We start from the raw sequence: 26,519 nt of genomic DNA on the forward strand, positions 1-26,519 counted from the left end.
AAGGTAATAAATAAGGGGGGCGACTATATAGAAGGTACGTAAATGTTGTACCCCTGTGAATAAAGCCATGTCAGAAATATCGAACTGTTGCCATTACTTTTTATCCAACCCTAGTATGTTAATTTAATATGTGTATGTATTTGTATGATTTAAATTGTTAAAATTGAAATTGTATTTTATTCCTATAATTGTTTTTTTCTTGACCCACTTTGTGTCAAATAATTATCTTTGTTTGTGTTAAGTATGTGTTTAGATAACTCCCTGAGCACGAGTTTTTTACTCCTTCAGGTAAGAATTAAGAGTGTATTTTTGCACATGTTATTTTACTAACAATAAACAATTGTTAAAAACAATACAAATCCAAACGTAGCAAAATAATTAATAGCAAATATCGTTGTGAAACCTGGCTACACATTTACAGCGATTGATCTTTACTAACCGATTTTGATGCTGCAGGAGCTGGAGGAACATATAAATTTTTCTCTATAAAGAAGTCAGGAAGGACTCCACACAACTTCTCAGTGCTGCACCCTGATCAAGCAGCTCCAAAAACTGGCAAGAAAATAGTTGTGCAATAGGTTCCAGCGCACTGCGCATTACAGGGAATGAATTGGTGGGCAACTGGCTGCGAAAGGCTGCACCGTAACACAAAACATGTTACTCAAAAATCATTTATTTCTGTCACATTAAATAAAAAAATTCAATACAAACAAAAATTTCTGAACAGAATAAAGGAATCAGCTAAAGATAAATCATGGGAACCCCTCCTCCAAAATATAAACATCATCCCTGAAGAACCAAGAAATTCAGCAGTGACAGCCTTCTACCTTCTGACCGGGCATGATTCTTTGGCAGCTCATTTACATAGAATCAGCATCTCCCTCTTACCCAATTGTGTGTTATGTGGAAAGGACGTAATCATGGATAAGTACCACCTGGAAAATTGAGAAGCCTTGCCTGTTCACCTCAACATCACGGAAAAATACTAGACTGCAAGAGAGCTAATGGCTTCATTGCCATGATACCAGAACTTTGGCTACAAACCAACCAACCAACCATATTGGTTTTCTCTGAATGAGCTGCGTTTTGAGTATTAGTTTGATCAAAAGTGAATATGTGTTGTGCATATTAATTTTGTGTAAAATGGCACATTGAAGTCATTATTTGTAGAATTAAAAGAGAAACTGTAGGCCCTATTCAAGTTGGATGTATGAAACAAAATGTGCTTACAAAGACAGAAGATCGACACCGAATTTACATATTAAAAAAGCACATGGAGGAAAACAAAGTATAAATTTTCAATTTTCATGATATAAGAAATATGCTTCGCTAACAGAGTGTTATGAGACATATCGTCGTTGTTCCTGCAATAACTCCTATGTGACATATTTATCATTTTTAGGTTTTTGCTCTATTAAATAACTTAAATAGTGATACAGCAAATAATAAAATCTCCTATTTGCAATTATATTTCTTTCTTTCGAAAATGTAAGAATTCACAGTCTTCTATGTACAGCTGCCATAGGCTGAATAAATGTGTTTTTTCTTCCTACTGAAAACTTTTATATTTTGCACATAGGAGTTATTGCAGGAACAACAACGATATACGAGTATCTGTATTCTCTTCTGGGGTGAAAATGAGTGGACCTCACCTTCTTGAGGGGTCTGTCACAAAAAGAAATGATAGAAAAGCCGAGAATCTTCTGCTATATAAAAATATATAAAGTAAGCAAATTTTTTCAGCTTAGGCTACCCAGTATTTATACCTTAGCTTCATCACTGATATGTAGAGCCCGGATTTTATGTAATTACATATTTTGTTCCTATATACAGTGATGGACAAAGGTATTCGGGAAAGTAATAATTAGCTTTTAAATTACTTGTAGGTGGGAATGTAATGAAGAGAAATGAGAATGCTTCTGAAAATAAATAATTGTATTGTCATATGTTATAAATGTATACAGAAAATAAATAATTGTATTGTCATATGTTATACATGTATATAGAAAAACATTGTATGATTTGGCTACAAGAAGCTTGGACAAAAGTATTCAAAAATAGACACAAAATATAAACAAAACAAACATTAGTACTTAGTTGCCCACCATCTCCTGCGAATGACTTCTTTCAATCGTACAGGCATGGAAGAAACTAATTTTTCAGTGACATTCCGCCCTATTTGATGCCATTCCTCTAGAAGTTTCTGTCTGAGATCATTCCTGTTGGATATTCGATGTTTCCGGACTCGTTTCTGCAGTTCAGACCACAAATGTTCGATTGGATTCAAGTCAGGGGATTGGGGTGGAGTGTGCAAAGTGTGAGGTGTATTGTAGACAATCCACAAACGAAAAATTTCTGCGGTATGTTTTGGGTCATTATCTTGTTGAAAATAATAATCCCCTAAAAGACCAAGTTTATCTGCACTCTTCTTAAGATTGTCCTGGAATATCTGCATGTACTTGAACTTGTCCAAGGGTAAATTGTCAGTAAATACCAGTTCTCCTACACCAGTGGCCGACATGCACCCCCACACCATGACATCTCCACCTCCATGCTTAACTGTTGATATAATATTCTTCTAGTCTAATTCTGTGTTCAGTTTTCTCCAGACCAAAAGTCGCCCATCAGAATGAAATATATTAAATTTACTTTCATCTGAAAATATAACTTTGTTCCAGAACCCTGCAGCTTTGTCGACAAATTCATTTGCGAACAGTAGTCTCTTCTATTTATTTACCTTACTTATACAGGGTTTCCTCCATGGCACCCTGGCATTGTACCCGGCCCGGTGAAGAGCTCTGGTTACCATTTTAGGATGAACATCTGTACCAAAATCGTCCTGTAAATTAGCTGCTATTTCTGATGCACTCACCTTTGGATTTTTCTTCACTGTCTTAATAATCTCCCTTTCTTCCCTGTTGGTTAGCTTTCGTGGACGACCTGTGCGCTCTCTATTTATTAATGTCTTCCGTTCTCTAACATTTTTTATAATACTACACACTGTAGAACAGCTTCTGTTGACAGCATTTGCAATTTCGGCATACGTCTTCTGTTGTTTGTGTAAATTTATAATACAGTAATTCTTCTTTCTTGAATAGTTGTCTCTTTACCTTTACGTCCCATTACACTAGCACGTGTTACAGCTTTGCGTGTCAGGAGAATATTGTGACTCGTTTGTCTATCGACTGCATCAAAACGATGGTTGAAGCACTAGCGAATGTATACAGCATTTTTACTGTATAGTTTGTCTCCACGATTGCAATATTCGAATAATCCTGTCCTAGCATATTATGGTTCAAACGATTGCTAGTCGCTTTATGTTCAGTTTGACACCGATTTCTCTGTATAGATAGAAACAATAAGGAATTATGTTATGATTAAAAGAAAAATTAGTACAATTATAACGTTAATTCGTCAGAATGTTTAATTTAATGAAGATAAAGGGTTCATACGAATATTTCTGTCCATCAATGTATGTAGCTATAAGGAAAGCTAAAATGTTGGTGAATCATATCAAAGAGATCATTATTCCAATGTTTTAAAGTTACATATTTTTACACATTTTGGTGCATAATAAATATTTTGGCATATTTCACATATTTTGAAAGAATACACATTTTTTTCACCAATTTTCCCTCTACTTAATTCTTAAGTTATATGTTTTAAAATTGTTTATAAAGCTTATTTCTTCGTCTCCAGTGCGTAAATATAATTTAATAATTGAAAATAGTAACGTATTCTGTGAAAAAATGGACATTTGTTTGCAATGCTAATAGTGTGTATATCCCTTAAGAAGTAACGGTAAAGTAGGAACAAATACCACTGCGAAGGGTGGGTCATTGTACTGCTAACACGGTGAAGGAAAAAGTGAAAGTTACCCTATGGGTATAACCATTTCCCACAAACATCTCCAATCAATTGCTCTAAAAGAAAACAATAGTTTTTTTTTTCTGTTTTCTTATGAAGCTTATTTTGACATCAGGTGATACAAATAGCTAGTCTACTGCTGGATTTCAATTGACGATTCCTTTACTACGACGGTAAAATCGTGCTATGCAAAGTGTGTGGTGAACACATTGGTTGCTCCATGAAGTCACAGTTAGAACAGCATTTAAAAATTGAACTTCATGTGAGAAATAAAAAATGTGCTCCGTTGAAAAGAAACAAGTTCTTGTTACACAAGTGGTGGTGCAACATTCTTCGTCTTGTACCAGTGAATTTAATAAAAATTTGTGCGTGGCAATGGTTGCTGCAAACATACCATGGTATAAACTTGGAGTTCCAAAGTTTCAAGCTACATTGACACAATGGAAACGATTAGAGCTGAACTTGATGATTTCTACTTATGGGTTGCCACTGACGAGACGATCAATGACAGCAAAAAATATGGAAAAAAATATTCAATTATTAATTGCGCCACCAAACAATAATTAATTGAGGTTGAATCACATGTGCACCTGTAATTTTTCATTAGTGTGCAAAAATACATCCAATAAAGTTTAATTTTTAAGTTACATATTTTTTATTTATTACTAGGGCAAGGCATTTAATGACCTATAAATTGGTAAAAAATGCAAAATAAAAAATGCATTTATGACCTAAAAAATACAAAAAATGACCTAAAAAAAAAACAAAAAAATGACCAATAAAAAGTAAAGCATTGCCAATGAAAATACTTTTAATTACGTTAAGTACTCACTTGATTACTGAACTACATAAAATTTTAAAAAATCCATGTTACAGTACCTTGTATTGCAGAAAATTCATTTCAAGTGCACTTTTACAACAATTTTGAATTGCAGTTAACAATCAAAACTTGGCGGAGATTTTCAAACAAAAATGATTGTCTATTGCCTGCTAGTACCGACTTATAAACGGAAAAGCTTCTCTCTACTTCAATGGAAACAATTGGAGCAAACTAAAAGCAAGCAATATCTCCTGGATTTAATTCACAGTCAGGAAGAGAAAAATTGTCACCAGACAAAGCTCTGCCAATTGAACACAATGTTGTGTACCCCCTGTTCTTGCTTAGACAGTTTTTCATTTTCATTGACACTGCATCACCCACTTTACCACATGCACGGCTCAAATCATTCACCACTTTATCCACTATTTGTAGCTGTTCCACTAATGTCACTTGGGATTTTGCCAGTGCAGTTATGACATCAGGAAGGAATCCAAAATTAGTATTTATGTAAGAAAGTTTACCAGCAATTTCTTTATCAGCTAACAGTTCTTGCGCCTTTTTTATTGACACTGACTCACCATTATCAAAAGAATCAACCACTTTCTTCACAACATCGAAATTCTTGCAATAATACCTGCAAGCTTGGAGCCATGTTCCCCATCTAGTCAAAACAGGTGAAAATGGCAATTGGATTTCTGGAGCTTCTGTTTTGAATGCTGAAATTCGAGAGGGGACTTTCAAGAATACTTTCTTCACGCATCCAATTAATTTATCCACTTCAGGAAAATTTGCACGTACTTCTTCTGCAACCTGGTGTAATGCATGTGCTAAACACGTCACATGTACCATTTTTGGGTACAGTGCACTTAAAGAAGCAGCTGCTTTCATCATGTAGGGTGCTGCATCTGTTATAAAAAGCAATACATTGGAATTTCGAATCCCATCAGGCCAAAGTATTCTCAATGCATGGTCAAATACTAAGCTGATCGTCGAGCAGTTGACTTTGTCCAGATGCTCACAATGTAGTAGAAATTGTTCTCCAGGGCTGCGTGCTTCTAAAACTCCAACAATAACATTAGCTACATAACAGCCCATAGAGTCTGTTGTCTCGTCAATGGATACGAATACATTTCTTTCTCCAATCATTTCTCTTATTTTTTTCAAAGTTTTGTCATAGCACCGAGCTATGTATGTTCTTCTCAATGTTCTAGGATCTGGAATTAATTTTCCGGTCTCCTCTTCTAAGAAAGTTCGGAGCTTAGGATGATTCAGTTTGTGAAGTGGAATATCAGCCGATAGAAAAGCTTCGCATAGTTTCTCACAAAATGGCGAAAACGTTGAACACGTATCCCCCAGAAGCATTTGCTGTAAGTTTACACTGGATTTATTTTCAAGTCTCTGCAGGCCACGTTTATGTTTCTCCCGTGACATGTGTTGTTCTATCATAAACTTTTTTTCAGCAGCCACTCTCACATCACAGATCTTGCAGAATAAAATACGACCGTCCATTGAAAAAATATTTTCTCCATATTTTGAAACAAATGCCTTTAATTTAACACTAGCAGTTTCCTTTACTTTAGGCATTTTGCTCTTGACCTGTTCACACAGACGACTAGAAACAACTGACCACTTCAATTAACAGCATAACAATGCCAGTTTACCTGGAGAAAGGAATCTCTGTGGGAGTGTGGGTAAATTCCTAGAAGTGGGCAAGTTCATTATGCCTTGAAAAATAGGGGTACAAGCTAGCATACGCTCTAGGAATTTGAATAAAATTCCTAGAAGTGGGCAAGTTCATTATGCACATACCTTGAAAAATAGGGGTAGAAGCTAGCAAACATCTACTTAATTCCAAGAAATTGTATTGACAAGGAAAATACTGAATTATAATAAAAATCTCAAATCAAATACAAATAATGTCACAGCCTTCCTAAAAAGTGTAAAAAATGCTCAAAATGACCTAAAAATTGCTAAAAAATGACATCCGTAAAAAAATTAAGAAAATGCAAAAAAATGCCCTAACGAATTGCTTTTATTTAACCCGGTTTTTAATGTCATACATTTCCATATATGCTAGCAATGTTTAAACCTTCATAAGAAAAAGATGCAAATCATTAATTACCTTGCCCTATTTATTACATATTTATCTACATATTTGCCACAGTACATATTTCTCATTTCCATATTACATAAAATCCGGGCTCTACTGATATGTGTGTCAATTCATTATTATGTACTAAAAGGAAGGTGGGTATAAAGCAGATAATAATAACACATACGTATTTCCTTGTGGAAGTGAAATAAAATAAAGTTCTTAATGGAAAGCTTACAGTCCCAAAGCTGATATGAATATATCTTGTCTACAAAGTAAAGAAGTATGTGTTTAAAAATTGATTTCAATAAATGTTTGTCAGATGAAGAGCCAGTGTTATAACATTTATAAAAGGTCTGTCAGCAACATACATTTTGATTTATGTAACTTATATATACTAAAGTATTACTTACTTTCAATATCAGTACTTTTCTCAGTCTTAGAATCTCCTTGTTTTCCTTAGCAAGACTGTTGTGCAGAATATCTTATAGGAGATCCTCCTTTGAATCAGATAACTGCAATGCACCACTCGGCAGCTATGAAGAAGAAAAGAAAATAGTAATAATTATGCTGGAAAGAGTATGAGGCATTGTGGATACGTTGTATTAGGAGCAAACTTGAAATCGTGATTCTTTGTTGAGTTCACCCCTGCTATACGCAGTGCCTCATATATTCCATTGCTTTTTAAATCAATTTTCTGTATTTCTCCTTATACAGATTGAACCATAAGTAATATCATTAATTTCTCGTTCTCGTTCAGCAAAAGAATTTTACAATCTAGCAGGAAAGAATTGGGGATGCTCCAGGAATACTTTATAAACTACATTCAAAATGTTTATACAGTCAGTGCTGACATACTGCGGAGAAATTTTAATTACTTCACCTGTCATAAACGAAGTAGAATATGTTTAAAACCAAGCTCACAGGCCATTACTGGTGGAATCAAAACAACTCCATAGATTCTATGAGATTCCTCACTAATATTAACAGCATCAAAATGACAATAGAAGAAAAAGCACTGATTCAATATGAAAAACTTATCAGATTCCCAGGAAACAATTGGCATTCATACAGTCCTCTCTGTAGACTGAAAACTCAAAAAAGTTTCATATCCATGGTTCAAGAATTAAAACAGAAAATCAATATCCCGAATTTAAAAGAAAACTTACAAATTAAACCAAACCCTTTAACTCTATTACATATAGAATATAATCTAAATTTAACAGAAGAAATACTGAAATCAGAAGTAAACACTGAAATAATGAAACAATTGTCTTTAGAGACAATTAATATTAGGTACCCTCCACAAAACTGGCTTCATTTATACACCGATGGATCCTTGATCTCCAGAGAACAAGCCTGCTACTAAATCTACGTATTACTCTGTGAAAAGATTTATTAAATCTACATACTTAGACTTCAACAAACAAAATTTGATAACACAATCTCAAGGGGAAAAAATGGAACTCTCTGCATCATAATCCACAGTTAATTCCCGATTTACCACGAAAATCGTCTGTAGCTGCATTTAGATTGGCAACAGGCCATGATTATGTGGCCAAACACCTGCATAGAATTGGAATATATCAGTCCCCTAACTGCCCATTGTGCAACTGAAACCAAGAAATGGATTCGGAACACCTCAAAATCTGTGCTTCAGTGGCTGACCATGATAATATCTTTGAAAAATATTGGAGTGCAAGAGGTCAAATGACTTTATTGTCATATGCCTGGCATTAGAAAACAACAACAATCTTACATTTATCCGGATTAAATTTGTGCACATTTGAAGAACAAAACTAAAATTCTTTCAATCATTCATTATCATAATTTTATTCATTGCTCTCTTAAATTGACTGAGTATATTGGGATTAAATCAGTGGCTTTCCCAAAACATGCTATGAAATGTTTCATATAAAAAAATTTTTATCTCCAAAAGGAAGCAAAAACGAGCAAAATTGTATTAAACTGTTTTGTTTGAAATATCTCAAACAACTCCCTGAAATTATGGATATTACTTACTGTTCACTCTATGAATATTAAGCTCTAGTAGACTCACTGTATCATTTAATGATATTGAGTTGAATATTTGTTCTAGAGCTGAAATTGGCAACCCCTATTCCCTGTGTATTAGTTTCTTCTGGTCAGTAACAGGCTGGAAGGATATTAATAGAGCCTACTTTCAAATCTCCAATGTGTTTAAGCCAGAAAATTTATACTAAAGCCATTCTTATTTTTTTTAGCGTGTATAAGTTCTGTTCAACACTAAGTAATATCCCAGAAATTCGGTTGATACATTTTCAGGCCAGTTTTGTCATGCATATAATTCCTAAACTACGCGACACATTCCAATAAAGTAAATGGAGACCGACAGTAGGGTAAATGTATCCAACGTATCATTGAGTTGAGTGAGTCACATCATCTATCTTCACTGCGGTAGAGGGGAAGTTTAGGCACAAATTGGCAGGTCCCATAGTAGCCTTGGCAGTGTAACTCGAGAATGCGAAGTGATAGAACGCTCACAATTGTGTAAATGATTCGTAACGAACCAGGCTATAATCCCAACTGAGAAGCAATCAATAGTCGACAAGTGAAATTGAAAAAAATTCCAAAGTGCAATTGAATGAAGAGAGAAAATTCACAATGTCGAGACATATGCAGCGCAAAGGGGAGTGGGAGTGTAAGCAACGGAGAGTAAACGATACTGTACAATGGTTAAGTCCACATCTGTGGAGTAACGGTCAGCGCATCTGGCCACGAAACCAGGTGGCCCAGGTTCGATTCCCAGTCGGGGCAAGTTACCTGGTTGAGGTTCTTTCCGGGGTTTTCCGTCAACCCAATATGAGCAAATGCTGGGTAACTTTCGTTGCTGGACCCCGCACTCATTTCACCGGCATTATCATCTTCATCTCATTCAGACGCTAAATAACCTAAGATGTTGATGAAGTGTCGTAAAATAACCTACTAAAAAAATGGTTAATGTAGCAACCGACATATTTACTTTTAATGCATACAAGGTTAGGACAGAATTTCATGTAATTTCGAAAACGTTGAATTACATGACAAACAAAAATCTTTATCCCTCGCCATCTGTTGTACATGATTAGTTAAGAACTGCAGACCTGCCGTTAAAAAAAAAAACAATCCAAGCATCCCCTGCTTTGTAAATATTGATATTGTAACGGTATGTGTATGAATGATTTGTCTTTGTAATCCGGCAGGATGTAATGACATGTGTGATTGCTGTTTATTTATAATTTTAGAGCATGTGCGTTCAGAGAAAGATTTTCGATGTGGTAAATTCTGATATGTTTTCTCGTTTCTACGCGCATGCGTCGATGGCCCTTTGGCCGCCAGTTCGATGGTGCAGACTGAGTCAGTCTGTACAGTAGCTGACTAGAGCTGGAGCCATCAGCTCAGACCGGAAAGGCTTGGTGTCCATGTTTGGGAACCATAGGCCTATATCTCAACCCATGATGTGAAGGTAAACTGGCCACTGTACTTGGGTTTTTCTCTAAAACTAATTGAATTATAGCCCACCGAGTTTTTCTTTTGTGCATATTGTGGGATTTTGGTGAAATTATTGAAATTCTAAAAGAGGTTTTCCTTTTCCTGTGAAGATCGGCCGTGGCACTTAAAGATTTTGCTAGGCTGAAACGAATCCACATCGTAAGTCTGCGTGCTGTAATGATTAGTTAAGATTGTGATTTATTCTGATAGAATAACAAAGATCATGAGCTGATTATATATAGATATGAGATGAATAATGTTGAATGACTGAATTTTAATTTTATCGTATTGTTAAAATAAATTCTCAGTGTCAGTTTAATGTTGCTCAAAAACAAACACAATTTTGTACATTTAGCTTGTCTAATTTTTCAACATTATGAAACTGGTTTAATCAAAGGTTTTGAGGCATAAAGAGAATTGTTGGTTTAAGGTTGAGTTTATTTAGTGAAAAATAAAGTTCTGATACAAACTGCATATTTCGTACTGTAAGAATTTATTATAATCTTTGGTAGAAAAGGATAACTTCAGTACCGGTATCATGTTACCATAATATCACTCATCACCTGGCAACCCTGTGTGTAGCTACATGTCGTCGTCGTTTCTGCAATAACTCCTATGTGACATATTTATCGATTTTCAGATTTATTTTTCTATTAAATTAACTTAAATAGTGATACAACAAATAATAAAATCTCCTATATGTAATTATATTTCTTCCTTTCCAAAATGTAAGAATTCACAATCCCCTACGTATGATGATGAATAAATGTGTTTTTTCCTCCTACTGAAAATTTGTGTATTTTGCACATAGGAGTTATTGCAGAAACAACGACGATATGAGTCACTCAGCTAAGTGTGCTCCTAGTATAATGGCAGTTGACATTGGACATATACGTCAATGTATATGCCTAACTTGGAGTCAGGTCATAAAGGGAAACATTGAAGGAGGAGAATTCGATCCGGTGCTGTGGATTGAATTCGGTGTACCTCAGTGGTCAGAGCACTTTGTATGTAGAACCAAGGACCCGGGTTTGATCCCCGGTGCCGAAGCGAATTTTTCTCCTCAAATATTAATTGTCAATATTAGAGAATATTCTGTATGACAAATTAATAAATCTATAATATTCTCACAGCTAGCAGTGCATATGTCTGCACAGATTACTGTGCACTTAACTGCTGAATCTCGGCCAAATAAGTCACTCAGCTGAGTATGCTCCTAGTATAATGGCAGTTGACATTGAACATATTAGTCAACATATATGCCTAACTTGCAGTCAGGCCACAAAGGGAAACATTGAAGGAGGAGAATTCGATCCGGTGCTGTGGATTGAATTCGGCGTAGCTCAGTGGTCAGAGTGCTTGGTACGTAGAACCAAGGACCCGGGTTCGATCCCCGGCACCAGAGCGAATTTTTCTCCTCAAATATTAATCATGAATTTACTTTGATTGATATATTTTGAATGATATATTTTGAATTTTAAGGTCATTTCAAAGGTCAGTTTAATAATATATGAGGTGTCACTGCATAAGGATCATGTGCAGAGACTAAGTGGAATGCAGAGAATAGGAAAGATTTGAGAATGCTGGGTTTGCAGTGAAAGGCCTGCCTTTGGGCAGAACACGTGTGTGTGTGTGCGTGCGTGCGTGCGCGCGTGTGTGCGTGTGCGCGTGCGTGCATGTGTCTTGAGAAGCCTCTTACAAATCCTGAGGAATTGAAATGAGAGAAATTTTAACAGTCTATATATATATTTTTGGGGAGGCTAAAAACAAACCATCATCTTTCTTATCATTCATCTCGGGGAAGGATTACAGCAAAGAGAAAAAATACTGCAATGGAAGAAAACTGGATTTGCAAGAATTTTACAATGGACAAATATTTAACATACCTTGCTGTATAATGGCAAAGAACATCATTTTCATGACATTTTTATTTCATATTTGGAATTACGTTGGTAATTTTAATATTCTTATTTCACAACTTAATACAACATTAGCCAATATTTTAAGAACTTTCATTGAGTCATATTGTAAAATGTTGGTCATACCTGACTATATTCATCAGAAGTCAATATCCGGTCACTATTATCTGGTATTTCATGAGAAGTCCCGGTACGTGAAGTATGATGTTCAAGATTAGGTTTCTGAAAATATACAGAATTTGATATTACAAATTTAATAAGAGTAATTATAATACTCATTGGCCACTCCACAAAAAGTATTTCACATCTAGGTCTACAATATTTTAATAGATATTATTGATCGTCCAGCACTGTAGCACTATATCTATGAGGAAATAAATAAGATAACAGTAAGTAAATAACAAGAAGGAGGTGAGCCAATTTTATAGGTCCATCTGTGCCAGAAAAAGAATGTTTGAAAACAGTTATTCCATAAATTTCTAAAATTATGTGTTCTTCATCAGATGAAGTGGATGAATCTGAAGGGTCTAGTACAGGGATGCAAAACTCATAAGTAGGGGTGAGATATACTTTGACTCACCGCTGGCTATGTCGTCGCCAGTGGCGTATTTGAAGGCGGTTTGTAAGTAACACAATGCAATACAGAACACTGAAATGAAATGAAATGATTAATCTAAAAATGTCCTGTTAAGGGCAAAGGCCTCCTCCTATAGAGGGAGAGCTCTATTTGTCTCACGCTGTGAGCTACTCCCCATAAGAGGTGTTTACATGCTTGAAATTGTTCACTTGGTTCACATTCTGCAGTGTTTTGATATTGTTCACTTGTTTCTGTCGCACTGGTTTTAGTCACTGTTCACTTGTTTTCTTAGGTTTTTCCAGTCTTCCCTATTTCTTGCTCTGCTTGACCAATGGCTTCCTACTCGTTCACTGAAGAGGTCGGTCCATCTTCTTCTTGGTCTTCTGCTGATCTCTTGCCAATGCGGGGATCCCATAGTGTGACTTTCTGCGTCCATCTTCCATCTCTAAGTCTTGCAACATGGTCTCCCCACTTCCATTTGGTATTGGTGGCTTGCAGTGCTGGATCTTTAATTGCTGACATATTTTGTAGCACTTCGTTTGGAACTCTGTCCCTCAGTGATAAGCCTAGTATCCTTCTCAGCATCTTCCTTTGGCATATTTGGAGACGAAGTTTGGCAGTGAGAGACCATGTCTGACACCCATATAACAGTACAGGAGTTACGCGGGTCTCCAATATTTCTATTCTGAGTTTTTTGCTGAGTGTTCTCTCCAGTATGATAAACTTGAGAGTCCAGAATGCCTTCCGTATAATAACATAATAGAGACAGTCGCATAATATTATTATTTGTGGTGCACATGTTCTGAAGAGGAATGCTAGTACCTTTTAGCTTTCCCCAGTTTGTCAATATCGGGGTGAATAGCTGAACATAGTTTCAATTGGCATACTAAATGAAAATCAGCTAATCTACTGCATATTTATTTACTTGGTTATTTAACGACGCTGTATCAACTACGAGGTTATTTAATGTCGATGGAATTGGTGATAGTGAGAAGATACAGTATTTGGCGAGATGAGACTGAGGATTCGACATAGATTACCTGACATTTTCCTTACGATTGGGGAAAACCTCGGAAAAAACCCAACCAGAAATCAGCCCAAGCGGGAATCGAACCCGCGCCCGAGCACAACTCAGGATCGGCAGGCAAGTGCCTTAACCGATTTAATCTGCTGCGTATGTCGCTTTTAATGATATCATATTGAAAAATAACTTGATGACTCAGAACGAGACTGTTACAACTCAAAAATAGAGATTTTTCAGTAGAGCCATTTAAAGTTTTCCATTTTGATTACACAACTTTTAATACTATATCACTTCCTAATATGTATTATGATGTTTTGTGTGTTAAATATTACAGTACCTGGTTAACTAGTATCAGCCTGTTATGGGCCATCTTCAGAACTCTGAAACTAGTTAACCAGGTACTAAAATATTTAACACGCGAAAGATGTATAATACATTTTCCTAAAGTTTCCATTGTAGATGGTAAATCAGATAATCATCTCACATCAATGAAAATTGGTATATACATTAATTATTGTTATAGAAGTTTATTAAATCCTTATACTGCTTTTTTGAGGCTTGAAAGTAATGTAATTTTCCCTAAGATAGGTTACTAGCCTTATCGTTAGGTAGTCCAGTAGTGGGGCTGCTACTTTTAGCCTCTGGACAGGCTTGTAATGCAGCATTTCCTCTGCATTTGATGAAACAGTTATACCGCTGTGACTCGGTCGCCATTTCATCGTTGGTAGAAACAGGGTGGACCACGAGAAGGTGAGGATGGGTTGTGAAATATTTTATCAAAATGAAAAAGATGTGAACAAGAAAATTACCAAATTTACACAAATTCTAGGAATAATAAACAATACAGTAAAAGCTAAATTAGTACAAAAATCTACAAGAATAAAAATATATAATACACTAGTATTACCCTCCCTTTTATACGGAAGTGAGATTTGGACATTAAAGAAAAGAGACATGAACAGAATCAAAGCAAAGGAAATGAAATTTTTCAGGACAGCAGGATATACTCTTTTAGACCGAAAAAGGAACGAAGAAATTTTAGAATAATTAGAAGTAGAGTCAGTAGAAGAAAAAATTAGCAGATATAAATTCAGTTGGCTAGATCATTTAAGAAGAATGGAAAATTCAAGAATCCCAAAAATTATGATGCAGTATAAGCATAGAGGACATCGTCGACCATGAAGACCTTTAAGAAGACTGCTAGATGGGGCCGAAACAGGTCTACAGAGGCCTAATTCGTGAAGGATGATGATGATGATGATGATGATGATGAAGTTTATTAAAAAATTAATTTTGTCGGTATTTATTTTATGTAATTTTTATGTGACTTTTTTTTTAGTTGCAATACTTTCGCATTAAAATATCCAGACAAAACTTCTCAGATATACTGTAACTGTATTACATAATATTTTATTATTTGCAACAGGTTTTTCCTAATATGACTATGTAATAAGTTCAGATAATGCAATGGAAAAATATGTCAAATATAGATTTGGAAACAAAATGAGATTGGTTGGTATCAGGATTATTACAACAATAAAAAGAAATAAATTACACCAACCAGGATGACTACAATAATAATAATAATAAATAAATTGCATCTTGTAGTGAGAAAAAGCATGTGTTTATTTGTTAGTCAAATGTAACTCTATTTTCTTCAACACCATTGGAAACTTTCAAAGTTTTATAAAAATTGAGCATGGATACTTGGAATGATACCACTTTTACAAACATCAAGCAAATTCCCCCATCCCCCCCCCCCCTCCGCAATTATCCCTGGAGGCGAAGAAAATGCTGGCTTTAGTATTGCTAAAGAAGACTTGCCTTTCCTTTTTTGTCGAATACTTGTTTTTTTTTTAAATCACCTTGTTCATAGGAGTGCTTAAAAGAGATGGCGAAAGGATCCTGTTTTCTAACCTCCACGGTCTTCATCTTAGACCAGTTTACATTATCACCATTTTCATTTCTGGAAAAATTATTTTCCATTTGTTGTGTTAAGTATTTCAAATCTAAGATGTCTGGTGTATCTAGTTCATTGACTTTGTACATAGGGTATTGCCTTTTCTCTTGACCAATTTCAGTACTGGTACCTATTGCGTCGTTGGCAGTATAATAGGTCCTCCTTTAAGAACTCTTCCCACCCCCACCGTTCAATAGTAAAATGCACAGTCATTCTCATTCTGGGTATGACCTGTGATTAAAAATTTCTGTGCTATGACCAGGGAAAGGAAGTTCATGCCCTGAAAACGTGAAGAATATGTATGCATTTATGCCGTAAAAATAGATAAATATGCTACAAAATATGCATTATCAGTCTGAGAGATTATTTTAACAGAATAATAAGGTATAGGTAACTTACGTTTAGTCTATGGATTTTGAAGTGGTTGCCTCATTGCTGTATGCTCCATTTATGCTGTTACAGTTCACAACTAAGCAGTGACGTATGTTTTCTGTTGTCATTCTTCGCCTGTCGTCTCTCAGCATAGCTTTGTAGCGCGAAAAACTTCGTTCTACGTCACAAAAAGTAAGAGGGGTTTGCACAAAATCTGGGAGCTGTTCTATAGAAATTTTGTTGGTTTTTGGGGTGTTTTTCCTTTGAGTAGGCTATATCTTGAATTTCTTTAAGCTGATAATAGCCAGGGTTTTTGGAAAGAATATTTGCTGTTTTCTCGTTCACTTATCTCCTACATTTCCTGGAACTGATGTTAAACTGGACATTGTTCTATCGAAATCTGCTAAAGACTGCAATAAAGGAATACAAATTGCTAACTTGAGAGGCTTCCCATGAAGGCGTCATCGTTACGTTCAAAATTCATAAACATAAATTAGTCTTGTTTACGAGGTTACACACTTTTAAAAATGAGGGAAAGACAAATAAACATTCATGATATGGAGTTTCCCTGCATAAATGTTAAAATAAAAGGCAAAATATGCACTTTTATGCACAATAAAAGTAATATCATTGTATTCAGAAATTTGTGATTCATGTAGATAATCTTTCAGCATATTCACACAACGATAGAGAACAAATATGCAAATGCATGAACTTCCTTTCCCTAGTTATGACATTATATGACTCAGGTTAGTTACGCAGTACAAAAGTAATGAGGAAATGAATTTGTTCTTGTTTTGTCCAGCACAATTGTCTAAAAACAAAATTACCTGGTTTGTTACTGTGTTTGGCAAACAAGTAAGAAATTTATAGAGACATGTGTCAATCTGATTTGAACTTCTTTTGGCCAAGCCCTCATGTCAAAAATAACAATGGCCCTGGCTGTTTGTGATGTCATTCATATATATATTTTCCCCTGCAATTATTTATACTCGCTTTATCATCTTTGGTCACATCGTGAGTTAATCTTCTGGGTGAAATCCGAAGGCCTGTGTACTATTGTTGAGACTAGTTCTATTGTTGTGAACTAGATGGCGACTGTATATGTATTACTGATTTGTTATGGACACTGCCTGCTGGATCACATCCTATGGCTGTTTACACTGCCTGCTCAATCAACGCTTATGTGCGAGTCTTGAAAAAAGTTATTTTGCCGCTAGGTGGCAGGTAGTGCCCACCACTATTAACATTATCAATATATGCAGAATACCCTAAAATAACTATTATTATGAAGTCTTAGGTACTAGAAGAGACAAGGGCTTATGGAAACGATGGCCCAGGGTGTCCGAATCCTTCCGCAATGCTTAATATGTAATACTATTAATACTGAAATTAAAACTTAATTTTTTTCTAAGCGATACTACATCCAAACAAGTAGGCCTATTCTTGCTTTAGGCATTTACTAAAATTATTATTAAAATCAATTAACGTAATAAAAATAATATTTGAAACTTATATAAAATATTTCAACAAGTTTAAACATATTTACGAAAAAATATATGCTTCCTTTAACCGAGCTACAAGATTATTGGAAATCACGGTTTGAATTAACGACAGTATGTGGTATCTTCCTGCAGTATCTTCCAATCCATGAAATTGTTATACGGACATTTGGTCTACTGTTTTATTAAGTTCAGTATTGCCACAAAGTAACTTCCCCATATATAAAAGGCCCATTTGAAGTGTGATAAATTTTGCGCTCATTAAAAAATTCTCCCCCGTCCCCGAAAAGAAATGCCGAGTAAAATACTGTAAACAGATAATTTATCGCTTATGTTGTGTACAGTAAAAAATTTGTACACATTTTTCATGAAACGTATTGTTGGTCCTGCTTCTGAAAAATTTACCCGAGATGTCAGACGTAGGACTATATGATTGTCCTTCATATAGTCCAAAGTGCTTGTAACTTCCAGTGAAAATGTCTGTACAGCATAAAGAACGTTCATTTCCTCAAAGGAACTGGGTTCGACATGCTTCCTCATTAGAAATCGAATGGGTTTCACAGCTAAGTCCTTTTGTATCCTGTATATTTCCTTGATGAATTTTGAACTGATCATTCCTTCTCTGTCTGCTATATCCTGGTCTAGAAACTGTGAACGGATGTTTTTGATGATGTGACAGTAATCAAAACTTAAATATAAATTATATTGCAAGTTACATGGGTGTGCTACGCAAGGCTGTAGATCTCCGCTGCCTAAACCCTTAAACATAGCAGTATTAGTTCTATGGTTATCAGTTACAAGCCGAAGCACATGAAATCCAAGTCTTTACAGCTTTCAACACTTGCTGAACTAATAAGAGCAGATCATTTCCTTGCAAATTTCGTACCATGAAATATGCTGCCGGTATTGTGTACTTGGTAAATAATCCATGAATAACTAAACACAGAAGTTTGTTGGCTAAGACGGGATTTATTCCTATTTCTTTATTAGAAACTCCTTCAGCTTCGACTAAACCAAAAATTTTATCCTTTTCTTTATTATAAAGCAAGCTTTCTTTTATTGCCATTTCATCGCATATAAGAGAAACTACTTTCTCAATTTCATTCAATTTTGTGGCTTCTAACTTAAGTGTCTGTTTAATTAAAGGGGAAACACCAATGCCATATTCCGTTAAGCCCATATGCCTATCTAATATGCTGCGCGACGGTGCTTGTATTAATTTCAAATTTCTTCCAAAGTCGTAGCCTTTAGGAGGCGATATTCGCCAACATAAGCAGTAGCGAATAATTGGCTCGGACCATTTTGGACGATTTTTTTTTAAATTTCTAATTTGATCCAGTATATATATATGCAGCCATTTTGTAGCCATCATGTGCTGATTCCTTCCTGTTATCTACTGACTTTCTCTCAGGTAGCTCAGTTGGTAGAGCAACTGGCTACGGACTAGAAGGTCCGGGGTTCGATCCCAGGTGGTGACAGGATTTTTTCTTGTTGCCAAACTTTCAGAACGGACCTGAGGTTCACTCATCATCCTATAAAATTGATTAACAGGTCTTTCCTGTGGCGCCGACCACACCACCTCATTCTAGTGACGAGGTCATGGAAACCATGGGGCTATACCTCCATGTCCCCTAAGTGCCTTCATGGCATATTACAGGGATACCTTTACCTTTTACCTTTTACTGACTTTGTCTCAGTATAGCTATTAATTTCTTCCTTCGCCTCTTGAAGTTCCTTCTCTATTTCCACAATTTTGTTTTCGAGTCTGTACACTTTCGCTCGAAGATTTTTATTTAATTTTTTATGGTATTCCAGTTCACTTAATCTTACAGTATTTACATGAACAGCAATATGTCTGGAATATACGTTTACATCTGCCTTTGTCTTTTATAATTTCGGCTTCTATGTCTTTCTCACGATATTCGGCTTCAATGTCCTCCTGACATTGTGCAGCCAATCTTGAGACGTTGTTCTTCTCGGAGAATGATGAACTTGAGTTTCTGACTTTTCTCTTCCTCTTGTTAGAAGGTTTCTTGTATGAAGGATATCCAGGAAATATACTTGGTATCGACAAATTTTTCAGTTTCCTATATTTTGTATCTTCTTTAAAATCTTCTTGTTTGAAGTGTAAACTACACACACATGAACGATCAGAAGGAATCCACTTACTTCCTCTTTTGTCACCTTCTCTTGATATAATATTTAACCTTTAACCACTTTTCCCGCAGCTCACTATTAGATGGAAATTCATGAAATGATAATCTTCTGAATTTCAATTTTCCTCTGTGCGCTTTGCAGAAAGGGGCACAACAAGACACCATTGCAAATATATTATAATTAATATTGTTATTTCAGGAAACCAAGTTTTATATCTCACAAAATTAAATGTATTTCAAACCGAATGTTCCTTTCTTCCAATGTAGCCTATTTCAAAGAAGAAAATCATATCATTAATAAACAATAACTGACAAACACTGTAATTACTTCTAAGATGTCAAATAAGACAGTATAATTAATTCTACACATTTAGTACAGCCAATTCAACGGCAGTTACTTGCTGCGCTCTAGTGTCGAAACTGGACAATAATGTCCACACGAAACTCAATGCTAAGGAAGAGGAATGAGCAGGCAGTTACGCAGCCAAAGGATGTGATCCAGCAGGCAGTGGTTATGGATAAGATTTCGATGATGAATGAGACCGGTGATATTCAGAGACATTGTGGCCCGAATCTCCTGGCATTTGGCTTACGGTTGAGGAAAACCCTCACCACAGAGGTGGTCATATTCATATATTGTGAGTTTGTAACAGACAGTTTTCTTTTATAATATAAAGATGAACACTCACCACAAGATGAAAGAAGTAGCCTACGACCTGAAGATCAGAGTAGCACAAAACTTTGCTTGGAGCCTGTTTTGCTGATTCAATATCTTTAGTCTTTGTAGCCCTTGATGTTTCTCATCTTTATATCTCTATTATAACTTTCTTGCAGGTTTAATTTCTCTGTTTCTGTACTATTCTTATATGCAGTATATATACAACATTGAACTTTCTTAGGGATATAAAATATGAAGGATTAAAGTGAATTAAATACTAATGTGTAAGAATATGCACGATGATTAATATTTCAATACTACATCGATGGTGAAGACAAAATTAATAACAACATTATGTTTAACACAATGCAGGCAGCATTATGCTACCATTATTGTAAGTACTGCAAGGTGTGCAAAATCTAAACTCGAAGCATGGATATTTTCAGTGCGAAAGTGTTACAAGTCAAAATGGAACATTGCTTTTAGCAACAGTTGAGAATGGAAAACTGTTACAACGTAAAATATAACACTTTCCAATTGAAAAAAAAAAAAAAAAAACTAAATAGCATAACTTTAAAACTGTTATATGTGCATTTATGTCCTAGTAGGAAATTTTTAGAGTTGTAACAGTTACCCTCATCTAAAGATTAAGAAGATTAAAATTGAAATAAAACCTAATAATTTTACCCTTCTAGGGAGAAGATCTAAAAATATCAATATTCATGCACGTACAGAAGAATTATAGAAACACATACTTAGTGGTCAGTAATAATAATAATAATAATAATAATAATAATAATAATAATAATAATAATAATAATAATAATATTAAAAATAATAATACATTATTCAGCGCGGCAATTAATGTTTCTATATACATTCTCCTAATTGAACCATTGAGCAAAGTAAACATAATAGCCTATTACATTTTGTCTGAAAGAACAAGAAAAACGTTCTTCATTCTTTACGATACCACCTCTTATTGCTTGTAGAGACACAGTTTGTAGAGTGACATGATACCGCCACTGCTTGCCTTCAGTACATGAATGAAACACACAGCAATGTACAGTAAGCTCCTCGTACCCGTTTGAATGTCTATGATTACACGATGTAATCACGACACCCACTTTGGTCACCGCTGTACTAGAGGATGAGAGGAGAGGATGCGTAACTATTTTGTATACGAACATATCTGTACCTGCGCTGTGATGTACTTTGTATCAGACAACCTCATTCCAGTTTATAGGTAGCTGAATTACAAAGCCTAATTATTATTATGGGGTGTATACAGCAGTAGCGGCTCGTGCCTGAAAAAGTAGGTGAAGCACAAAATTGTTGCAAGGTTTTCAAAGCTCATGTAGGCTAGTTGCATTGATAATCGGAAGTCTATGTAACTAAAGTAATTCTCTCCCATAAATTCTCATGCCCTTCAATCGTGAAAGTGATTTAATTGTATTTATTTCTGCCAGTTATCAATGCACTTACCGGTACATGTCAATTAAGATATGAAGAGTCCACTGCAAGAATGATGGATGTCATTTGGAATATATTTTTCAGGAGAAGCAATTGAAAGTTTGAAATGCTTAGCGATCAAAGCTTAACTGTGATTTTCCGATCATTACTGCACAATGACTATCAGTGTTAATGCCATATAACTCTCTATGTACAGTCTATATGTCTTAAGCTATACATTAACAGTCTTGGTTCATTTCCGACAAGAAAGTGACATCCATCATTCTTGCAGTGGACTCTTCATATGCTTATTGCTTACCTATCTTTACACTAAGTTGATCCTCCATAGCTTCAGGGCTGTGAACCTGCCAATAACGTTCTCATGGAGGGGCTGTGATTCCATCATCTTGTCCAACATATCTTTTTGGAGCGAAATATTCCCTAACGCTGACAGTCTCTACTGTGACATTGAGTTTCTTTGTTTTGTTTTTATTCGTTTTAAACACGAGAAGCTCCTCTCGACCGGTACGCTAGTAAGACGGTAGTATTAAAATGAGGGAATATAACTTATACACTTCTCCAAATACATCTTTGTGTCACGAAGAAGTCTATTTTGTCCAATATTCTTTTGAGAAGGTTAACTCCATATGTAGATGAAATTATCGGCGATCATCAGTGTGGTTTTAGGTGTAACAGATCGACTATTGACCAGATATGTTGTATTCGACAGATAATGGAGAAAAAATGGGAGTATAAGGATACAGTGCATCAGTTATTCATAGATTTCAAAAAGGCATATGACTCGGTTTTTACCGAATTTTAATGAAATTCATACTGCTGAAGGAATGTAATAAATCAACATTCTGTGCAAAATTTCAGTTCAATCGAACAAATAGTTTCTGAGTTATCAACATTTTAATTATGATATGATATGCAAATTCAAAATGCTCTACGTCAATCACATTTTCAGTATAGGCCGTAAATTTTTTTTTCCTACTTTATTATACACTTATTAATAATTCCAAGTTGTCATTTCAACTTTCAATCACTTTATGTTGAAATAAAAAAAATATTAATTGTGTCCTGCCCATTCCGCTGAAAAATTTGCATATTTTGACTTTTAACAACCATTAACAGGAATATTTTTAATTCTACATAAAGAGTGAAAACTACAGTTTTTTAAGCAGCTTTCGAAGTGTGTGTCTTCCAAATTTGAAAACAATCAGATGAAAATTATGTGTCACAGAGCATTTTGAAGGTATAAAAATGTAGTTTTAAGATAGAGGCAATTTTTTAAAATAAGACATGCATATAATGTACTTACATAACTAGAACAGCCCAGCACCATATGTTTGGCCTTCCTTTTTCTTTTCTTTCTTTTCTGCTGCACCTTTGTTCAATTTTCTAGTTCATTGTGCACTTTTTTGTTTCTCTGCCCTTTTCCATTCACTCGTATGAGTACGCTTTCTGTCCTGCCTAGCCAGAATATTCTTTGCTACCTCTGTCAATTTCCCCTCCCCAATTGTTATTTTTACAAGTTGACTTTGCAGGCACCCCATATTAAATTCAGCAACTGCACTTGCCACTGCAATATTAATTTTGATTTTTGAGACAAATGTGTCTTTAGGACATTTTCTCCATATAAGAGAATGGACACTCATTCGCATTCTGGGTAGCGCCACGTGTACATTTGCTGAAGACTTCAGGACTGGACAGACGTTCGTAAAGGGGTAACTCTCACTTTGAGAGAGGAACATAGGTTAAGGGTGTTTGAGAATAAGGTTCTTAGGAAAATATTTGGGGCTAAGAGGGAAGAAGTTACAGAATGGAGAAAGTTACACAACGCAGAACTGCACGCATTGTATTCTTCACCTGACATAATTAGGAACATTAAATCCAGACGTTTGAGATGGGCAGGGCATGTAGCACATATGGGCGAATCCAGAAATGCATATAGAGTGTTAGTTGGGAGGCCGGAGGGAAAAAGACCTTTAGGGAGACCGAGACGTAGATGGGAAGATAATATTAAAATGGATTTGAGGGAGGTGAAATATGATGATAGAGACTGGATTAATCTTGCTCAGGATAGGGACCAGTGGCGGGCTTATGTGAGGGCGGTAATGAACCTCCGGGTTCCTTAAAAGCCAGTAAGTAAGTAAATAAGTAATTAAGTAAGGTAATTGTCAAATTTGGAAGTATCAGCAAGGCTGACGAAGAACAATATCCTGTAATTACGATCATGTTCTACATCACTTTTTCCACTGTAGCCGCAGTCTGTACTTTCTCCCTGAGAATTCACTTCTACTTTTTGCTACGTTCAAAATTCTAGCATAGTGCAGTAGACCATCTGAAATTTCCACATTAAGCGAAGAAGTGCTTTCGTCATGGCCCCGAAATGATAATTCCTGCTTGTTTAAATACAAAGCAGTGTCGATGACTGACCGCATAACATGTCTGTTTAAACAAACATTTTCAATATATTGCACTAACAATAGCCTAGCTTTTTTTCAGGTTATTCCCAATAGTGTTCATATTTTTCTGTAAATTTTTGAACTGCAGCACGCGCTTTAAAAAAATGTTCCGCCGAATTTTCATGTTTTTGTAGAGCACGACTAACATTATTTTAGAAAATCACTGAATCCAGTTTCATTCCACACATGTTTTTTAACTCAAAGTAGTAGGCATGACTAACAAAATAGTATTTCAATGTAGTGGCTCCCACACAACCACTCAGTGATGCTTGCAGTACCATGAAGTTGTAAAATTAAGTTCGTATGATTTACCAGCTTGTGAGTTTAACTTTTTACAGTTTATGTCTAAAATTGGTTGAGTTCTGTCTAGAAACAATAGATATCTCTTATACTGCTCACACCAGCGATTAAACGAGGTTTGAATTAATGTACACACTGTGTCATTGAACGGATTCATTTACACATATACAAAAACTATATGTTAGGTCCTAACACACTTATTAGAAATTAATTAAAAACTGAAATGCACTTAATATCTTCACCTAATAAAGTGATAAGTAAAATAAATTATATTTTAAAAATTAGGCCTATCATAACTGAATAGCTCGACATAGGCCTGCCGACACAAAGCACGAGAAGAACAGACTGAGGAAAGGCAAAAATTCATTCAACTTCCACTAAAAAGGCTATGTTCGGAATATCAAACTTTCTTTCCATTGCTTTCATAGTATTAATTTTTAATAGAATTTCCCTATGAGGAACAGCAAAATTGTGGCCAGAAGAATAAAAAATTAAAGGAATGAAGATATCAGCACAAAAATTAAAAACATAGAACATAATAGGACCTATATGGGAAGAAGAATTGACGAAGCAGAATTTTTAGGAAAGAATTTTCTTCAGGACGGGCCATGTTGCTGGCCAGACAAGTAGTCGTAAATCTCCGTGTCACCCATTATACAAAGCGCATCAACTGGGCTGAAGGCCAAACACGTGTTCGTCACAGCAACACCCGTTTCTTGAAGAATGTAGAAGTGCGGGGGGAAATGTCGCAGTCGTTGTCATAGCAACCACCCTAACATAGAAGAACAAAATAATATTTTAAATCTGAGAATCATCGCCTCGTCGCTGTAGCAATGTGGTGTCATAACTTGGGGTTTGTTTATTTAATGTAATTAGATTTAATTTGATTAGTTTCGCAACAATTGGACTTCCTGTTATATCCTGTTATTTAGATATCTAATTTTGGGTTGATTTATTAACTCTTACTATGCAAGATGCCTCTTATTTCAATAATTCTATATCATGTTAAATAGTCATTGTCTACACTAAAGTATTATCGTCATCTCTCATTTCTCATCGTAATGGCGAACCGACGTGACATGAGACAGCGAGTTATAGCTCTAGTTGAGGCTGGATATGGGGCTAGATCTGCTGGCCGTTTGGTCGGTGTTCCTGGAAGTACAGCCGCGAGATGGGTTCATCGTTACCAAAATTTTGGGGAGGTCGAAAATCGCCCTATTCCTGGGCGTCCGCGGATTTCTTCATTGGAAGAGGATGCTCTTTTATTCGAGACAGTTCGACAGGACCCCTTTCTGACTGCTAACGAAATAAGAGCAGCATCTAACTTTCCCGGCTCTTCACAGACTCTGATCAGCAGGTTGAGGAACCGCGGTATTAGGAGCCGGAGGGCTGCGCAAATGGCAATATTGGGAGAAGCACAAGCTGTCGACCGTCTTGCCTTCGCTACCAATCGAGTGGATTTCGATTGGAGAAATGTAGTTTTCTCCGACGAAACAACCATCTCGAGTGATTACGAAGGTCCTGTCCGTGTCTATCGTGAGGATGGTCTCCGACATGATCAGCGCTATGTGCACCGACGTGAAAGATCGGGGCGCTTTAGCATATCGTGTTGGGGGTGGATGTCTTACGATGGACCTGGCGTTATAGAACGCATCGATGGCCGGTTTAATGCGGAAACTTACGAGCACATTCTGGAAAATATATTCCTTCCCTCCGCCCGAGAACGTTTTCCCGAAGGAACATTGCTGTTCCAGCAGGATAACCATCCCGTGCACTATGCTGCAAGCATTCAAAGATGGTTTCAAAGGAGACCCGATATCGAAATCATTAATTGGCCTC

The 26,519-nt window shown here is 35.8% G+C and overlaps 1 protein-coding gene across 10 annotated transcripts in view; it reads right to left on the reverse strand.

Annotated features, from left to right (window-relative positions):
- Positions 1–23,635, reverse strand: part of LOC138696349 (uncharacterized) — a 129,746-nt gene extending 106,111 nt beyond the window's left edge. For 5 of the 10 annotated variants that reach the window (XR_011331354.1, XR_011331353.1, XM_069821166.1 and 2 more), the window contains exons 1-3: positions 23,234–23,635; positions 12,335–12,430; positions 7,193–7,315 (exon numbers count right to left, since the gene is read on the reverse strand). The gene's annotated coding sequence lies outside the window, so the exon portion shown is untranslated. Of the gene's footprint in view, positions 1–7,192; positions 7,316–12,334; positions 12,431–16,168; positions 16,399–21,655; positions 21,765–22,228; positions 22,568–23,233 lie in introns of those variants that run through there. The other 5 variants (XM_069821161.1, XM_069821163.1, XM_069821165.1 and 2 more) reach the window with 5 other exon arrangements.
- Positions 23,636–26,519: the final 2,884 nt, after the last annotated feature.

The sequence above is a fragment of the Periplaneta americana genome, chromosome 3, assembly GCF_040183065.1.
Source record: "Periplaneta americana isolate PAMFEO1 chromosome 3, P.americana_PAMFEO1_priV1, whole genome shotgun sequence".
Lineage (NCBI taxonomy): Eukaryota > Metazoa > Arthropoda > Insecta > Blattodea > Blattidae > Periplaneta > Periplaneta americana.